This window comes from Nicotiana sylvestris, chromosome 7 (assembly GCF_000393655.2).
Source record: "Nicotiana sylvestris chromosome 7, ASM39365v2, whole genome shotgun sequence".
Classification (NCBI taxonomy): Eukaryota; Viridiplantae; Streptophyta; class Magnoliopsida; order Solanales; family Solanaceae; genus Nicotiana; species Nicotiana sylvestris.
Window position 1 is genome coordinate 57,356,809 of NC_091063.1, and position 6,481 is coordinate 57,363,289.

Genomic DNA, 6,481 nt, shown 5'->3' on the forward strand with positions numbered 1-6,481 from the left:
GAAGAAAAATATTCAGGTTTCGTCGTACCAAATACATTCTTAATATGTGTATATACTGACCATGAGATATTTAGAAGGGATAAGAAGGCGTAAACGCTGGTGTTTACTGTGAAAATGGTAATAACAATTAAATTTGATTTAGTGGTTCTAAAAATACGTGATCTATTTTTATGCTAGTTGTTAGGCAGTTGATGCCATGTGAAAAACTTAGGAACGAGATAAGAGCTTAAAAACAAGATGTTAACCAAACCGAATCGCTGACAATCAGGGCCTCGAGCATGCCTATTCGAGGGCCTCGGGGTCGAGTCTGAAGCTCTGCTGGGAGCTATCAAATGTGGTCGATGGTGATTAACAGTTATAAATAAATCAAAGACGGGCTCTTTATGGCCAATAATAAGCAATGAACATGAAATTTAAGTAGAACACAATAAATATGAGCAATAAATTAAGTAATAAAATCAACAGAATATGTTAAAGAGCAGAGAGAATGTTCTTGTATGTTTAGTATTGGAGCCACAGATGTTTACAAATGACAATGATCCTCTTTATATAAGAGGGGGAATCCCAACAAAGTACAAATGCATTAATTACAAAGATATAGGGCTGGTACAGCCATTTAATGCCTTGATTCGCCTTTTGGGCTAGTCCACTAGACTTGACCCACGTGCCTTGGGAACTCCACCTTGATCCGCCGAGACCGATAATCCACAATGTCTCGGGGCCAGTTATTAATTATACTGTCTCGAAGTCGAACTGTCTCGAAGTCGATCATTGAGAATTCTCGGAGTCGATCACTGGAAGCCCTCGAGATGCCTTAATGCCCGTGAAATCGAGCCGTCGATTTTCACCGTATACAGATAGTGCCCCCGTTTCCTAGAACAAAGTGATAGGAAACGATTTTGAGCTCCTACTTCATAAGCATCATCGCTATGATGTTAGCCCCTCAGAGCGTTAAATGCCATACTTCAAAAAGTTGTGCAAGGGTCATCGTCAAACACGACTATCGAGGAGCCCACGACCCGCTATTGGTTCGTCCTTTCCGCTGCCCACATGGCTCCTATAAATGCACCACTCGTTGGTACTTCATACTTTCACAATATCTTCAAATTTTCAAGGCTAAATCCATCCCCCTTCGCATTCTTTCTTCCTCCGTTCTTGATCCTTTGCCTACTTTCTCAGAAAAGTTTTGCCACTATCATGGCTAGAACTTCCAAGACAGTTCCTCGGAAAGATGAGGCTGCCACTTCATCCCGAACATCCAAAGGAAAGCCCGAAGTGATACCCATCATTAAACAATGTACTCCCCCATCGGGTTCGACACGATGAAGGATTTTACCGTCGACAAACCTTCATCTATATCGGATCGATGAGAACAGGTGTCCCGGTACATTAGTATTGTGACCGACATAGAGAAAGTGAAAGAATACTATCGATGGGAGGAGGCAACGCTGGTTGAGATTCCCCGTTCTAATGAGAGCATAACTGATCACAAAGCTGGTTTCCTTTATGTATATACTTACCCATTCACTCTAGGTCCAATCGATTCTTTTAACCTTTCTTCCTCAGAGATAGATCCAGTTATTCTCGAGTTCTGTAATAAGTACCAAGTGACACTTGGTCAAATCTATTCGTCTTTCTGGAGGATAGTCTGCATGATCCTCCATTTCTCCGATGGGGTCGAGGGCGAGACCTTTACCCTCGACCATCTGATCAGATTATATAGCCCTCGATTTTATTGAGGTTTGATTAAGCTTCACCACCGGTCCAAAAAATTATTTTTCTCGAGCACTGATGAGGACAAAGATCGAGGGTGGATGAGCAGGTTCGTCTGAGTGAGGACCTCAGATATCATCGCGACCGGAAGGATACCATTCCCGGAGAAGTGGAATACACAGCATAAGTATTTTTCCTTCGAACGTGTTTTGTGATCCTCTTACCCCTGTTCTGAAAAATAATTTCCCCTTGGTCTTTGTAGCTACCGCTTGGGATCCCGAAGTGATTCAGGATCTGCCGGGATGGATCGGGCAGTTGGATACTTCGTTTTCGTATCTCGTCCGGTTTTGGCCTGACCTGGCTGAAACGCGGTGGGTGGCCAAGAATCATGGTAAAGTTCTTCTTGACACTTATATCTTAATCTTATGCTTCTCCCCGGTATCCTTCGTGCTAATAAACTTCAGCCGCTGCGTTTGGGTAGGCCTTGGCGATGGTGTGTGGATGAGACCACCTCCCGATGGCGAGGTGGAGACTTCGGAGCCCGCTAAGGATAAGAAAAGGAAGAATAAGGTGGTTGTTGATTCCTCTGAGGCAAAGAAACCTAAATCACGCAGGCCTCGAGCTGCCACCAGGACCTCGGCTTCAGCTTCCGGAGCAAGTCCCAGCACTAGGGATGAAGATAATGATGAGGGCCAGTACTATTTAGTACATAGAACAAGGTCGGGCGTGGGAGTCCCGCAGGTGCCCTGACCAGAGGCCGCTAAATCAGGAACGGCCGATTCGGATCGGTCCCTTGAGGTGGAGACCCACGAGGAGGGCAAAGGCCGCTAAATCGACGGGCAAAGGCTTCTGCCCTATCTAAAGGGTGCTACCTATTCTAAAGCTGAGCTAGGGGAAGCTTTTGATCGTGAAAGCAATAGTAAAAAGTACGCGAAGTGTAAATCTCGGAGGGAAACCCTCGAGGAAATTCATGCCAGGGGCTTCGACCTCTTGGAAGAGATCAAGCAAGCAAAGGCGGAAGAACACGATGCTAAATTCCTTCTGTCTGATGCCGAGGATGGCGAGGATGGGGCCGTCGGGCCATTGTCCCCAAGGGGACGTATCTTTCCTTCTCTGTCTCTGTATATAGTATTTTCTAAGCATGTTGTAAACGAAGCTTGTATTTTTCCACATGTAAGTATAAAAAGGAAACTTCATGGTTTTGTTTCTCCTGTATTTCTTTTTGCCTTGATTTTAGCCAGATGAACTGGTCTTCGAGTTGAGAGGAATACTTAGATTCGCGGTATGGCCCTGGGGCTCATTAGGCTGGCCCGTAGGCTCTTTACGTGCTTGGTGGATGTGACCTTTTATGTGGGTTGGCGACAATGGCTCTTACACTTCTGCTCTTAGGCATATTTAGTTAACTGTTTTGGGTTCAGTCTCGAAATCGAGTTTTGACTCGTTCTCATTCGACCCTCAAGTTTTCGAATTTAGGGTTGGTCCTTAAACTCTTACGTGTTGGGTCGGTATGACCTTTTGTGTGGGATGGGGACAATGAGTCTTACGCCTTGGGTCGATGAGACCTTTTATGTGGGCTGGCAGCAGTGTCTCTTACGCCTTGGGTCGATGCGACCTTTTATGTAGGCTTTATTTTTTCCTTGATAAGGATTTTTTGAAATAGTGTTTTCCTGACTCTTCAATTTAATAAAAAACCTCGATTGTGAGTCATTATATGGCGATGATCGAGCACCTCCGGAGGTTTGGCTCGGTGGCTGAGTATCTCAAAGCCAGCGTTTAGGAGCTGACATGGTCGAAGCACTTTTGCCTATATCGAGGGTAGCCTGTTTAACTGATTCTTTCTGAAGTATATTCGAAGTGTGGAGGTCTGTGATTTATAGCGACGGTCGGGCATCCCCGAGTCACGTTAGTTTTGGCTGGTACAGCCTTATGACCAGAGTCATTTGTCTTTGGACGGAGCCTTTATGTCCCGAGTGAAGTAGTTTCGATATCTATATCGAGGGTATGCCTTTTTATGGGTCTTACAAGTTTGATATATAGCCTAAAATTTGAGATCAGGTTTATGCCGTTAGTAAGGTCTTACAATTTTTTCATACCTTTGAGGTCTTACGGTTTTGGATACTTGGTACAAGTATGGTTCATGCCTTGTTTGAGGTCTTACAGATATTGTCGTTGCCTTATGTAGGTCTTACTAGACCGAGGCTGCCCGCATGTGGCCTTACAGCCTCAGGTTTTGATACGTCGATGGAGATGGAGATTGACGACACTCCCCGAGTCATTGATGGTTTCTTGGCTTGGGAGCCATTATTTGTAGACTTGGGTATTACCTTATTAAGGGCTTGCGATTTCGGAGTTTCCGACCCGGAGGTCATGTGGTTTTGAGTTTTTGATGCCAGTCCCCGAGTGTTCGGGACGTTTTTGGCTCTGGAGCCACTTTGTGATCTTGATGTTGCCTCATTGAGGCTTTATGATTTAGGAGCTCTGACCCGGAGGTCGCATTGTTTTGAGTGTTGACGCCAGACTCCAAGTATCGGGACATTTTTTTGGCTCTGGGGTCGTTTTTTGCAAAAATATCGAGTATCCTTGAAATGCAAAATGCTTTTGGGAAGTATTCTTTGATCACTTGGTACAAGTATACATGTCTTTGCTATTAAGGGCCTGATTGTTCTATATGGACAGGATTCATTCGACCGTTTGGCCCGACACATTATTTTCCTATTAAGCCCTTGTTTGGCGTATCTTGGCTTCTTCGAGTAGGTGACCTTCCGGGGGGATGCCCCCTAGTATTTGAGGTTGATTGCGAAAGAAGCCTTGAATACTTGTTGGATCTTCTTTAGGTAGCATGTATATGTTGCCTCGTTAAAAACCTTGCCGATAAAACCCTTTTCGGGATAAAAACTCGGTCTAAGGAAAAGAGTGCAACGGATGCTTTTTAAACCTTAAGGTCTTCGAGCTGGGTTAGCGCTACTTGAAAAGGGAGATGGTTGTACCTTAGTAGTGATGGCGCTTTGAACCTCGGTAGGCCTTCCGTTATAAGCTTGAAGAACGCGGTATGACCCTTTGTTTGTTCATTCAGAACAACCGAGAATATGCCTTATGATCGCCGTGTTGAATCCGTTAAGGGTTCAAGAGGCGGGCATAATTTGGTCAAGCAGTCTAAGATGCTCTGCTGCCTTCGACCTGATAATATTGGCCTAGCTACCTGGACCCATAAATACAAGTTTAATCTGAAGTGTATCCACAAAAAAAGAAGTTACCAGTGCGTCATTATGGGGCTGAGATAGAGCCTCGAGTTTGCCTCTTCCTGGTGAGTGGTGTTTTCGTTCTCCTAACCGTGGGTTCCTGCAGGGCACCGACACCTTAAAAGATCATATGGGTGACATGTTGCGGCTCATTTGCTTCGTCCTTTTTGGTCGCCTCCCTTTCCCAAAATTGATTTTTGGCTCAATCACTGAGGAATTGCCGGAGGTGACCTTTGCTGAGTAGTCGGGCTACCTCTTCCTGGATTTGTTGGCAATCTTCGGTCCTGTGACCGTGCGTATTGTGAAATTCACACACTAAGTTATGGTTCCTTTGTGAAGGATCCGATTGTACAGGCCTTAGCCACCTAGTGTCTCTGATTTTACTGATGGCGAACATGATGTCTGATACATTAACCTTAAAGTTGTATTCCGACAAGCGAGGTGCCTCCGCCGGCCCCGTGTACCTATCCAACCCAGCTCTGTTGACGAGTCCCCGAGGATTCTGGCCTCGGTCCATTCTTCGATCAGTGCGGGGTATGTTACGCCTTGGGGCATTCCTCCTATCTTCGGTGTATGGTTGGTACCTTTCTTTGTTTTGCTTTGGCTCCTTTGCCAGAAGCTTGCTTGGGTATACCAAGCCCGAGGGGGCTCCTAGTTGGTCGTCCTCGACCCCGATCTTTGACTGGTATTAGTTGTAAATGTCCGACCAGGTCATAGCAGGACACTCGACCAAGTTCTATTTTAGCTGCTTTGAAGCAACCAAGCTTCGTTCATTCAGGCCTTGAGTGAAGGCCTGTACTACCTAGTCGTCTAAGACTGGTGGTAGTTCCATTCATTCCATTTGAAAGTGAGATACGAACTTTCGCTGAATCTGGTTCTCCCTCTACTTGATTTTGAAGATGTCAGATTTCCTTGTTGCTACTTTGATGTAACCGACATGTGCCTTAATGAAGGAATCTACTAGTATGGCAAATGCGTCTATAGAGTTAGAAGCTAGGTTGTGATACCACATCATGGCCCCCTTCGAGAGTGTTTCCCCGAACTTCTTTAGTAAGACAGACTCAATCTCATCGCCCTTTAGGTTGTTGCCCTTCACGGCGCAAGTGCAAGCAGTAACATGCTCATTGGGGTCTGAGGTCCCATTGTATTTTGGAAGGTCCGGCATTTGAACTTCTTTGGAATGGGTTTTGGAGCCTCTTCCTCTAGGAATGACCTTTGTATGAACTTCTTCGAATCCACTCATTTCAGGATCGAGGGTGCGCCTGGAATTTGGTCGACTGTGGAGTTGGAGGTTTCGACCTTTTTGTCATTGGCTTCTATCTTCTTCTCGCCTAATTCGATCCTCTTTGTGAGGTCCTCGAGCATCCTTACGATGGCAGGGTTGGCTACCAACCCGTTGTTGCTTGACCTCTCCGGTACCTGCTCGACCAGGGGAGCCGTCCCCGACACTACCTTGCTGGGAGTTTTCTGGTGACTTTGAAGCTGAGCAATCGCTAGCAATTGTGCCTGCAATATTTCAAAAATAACGT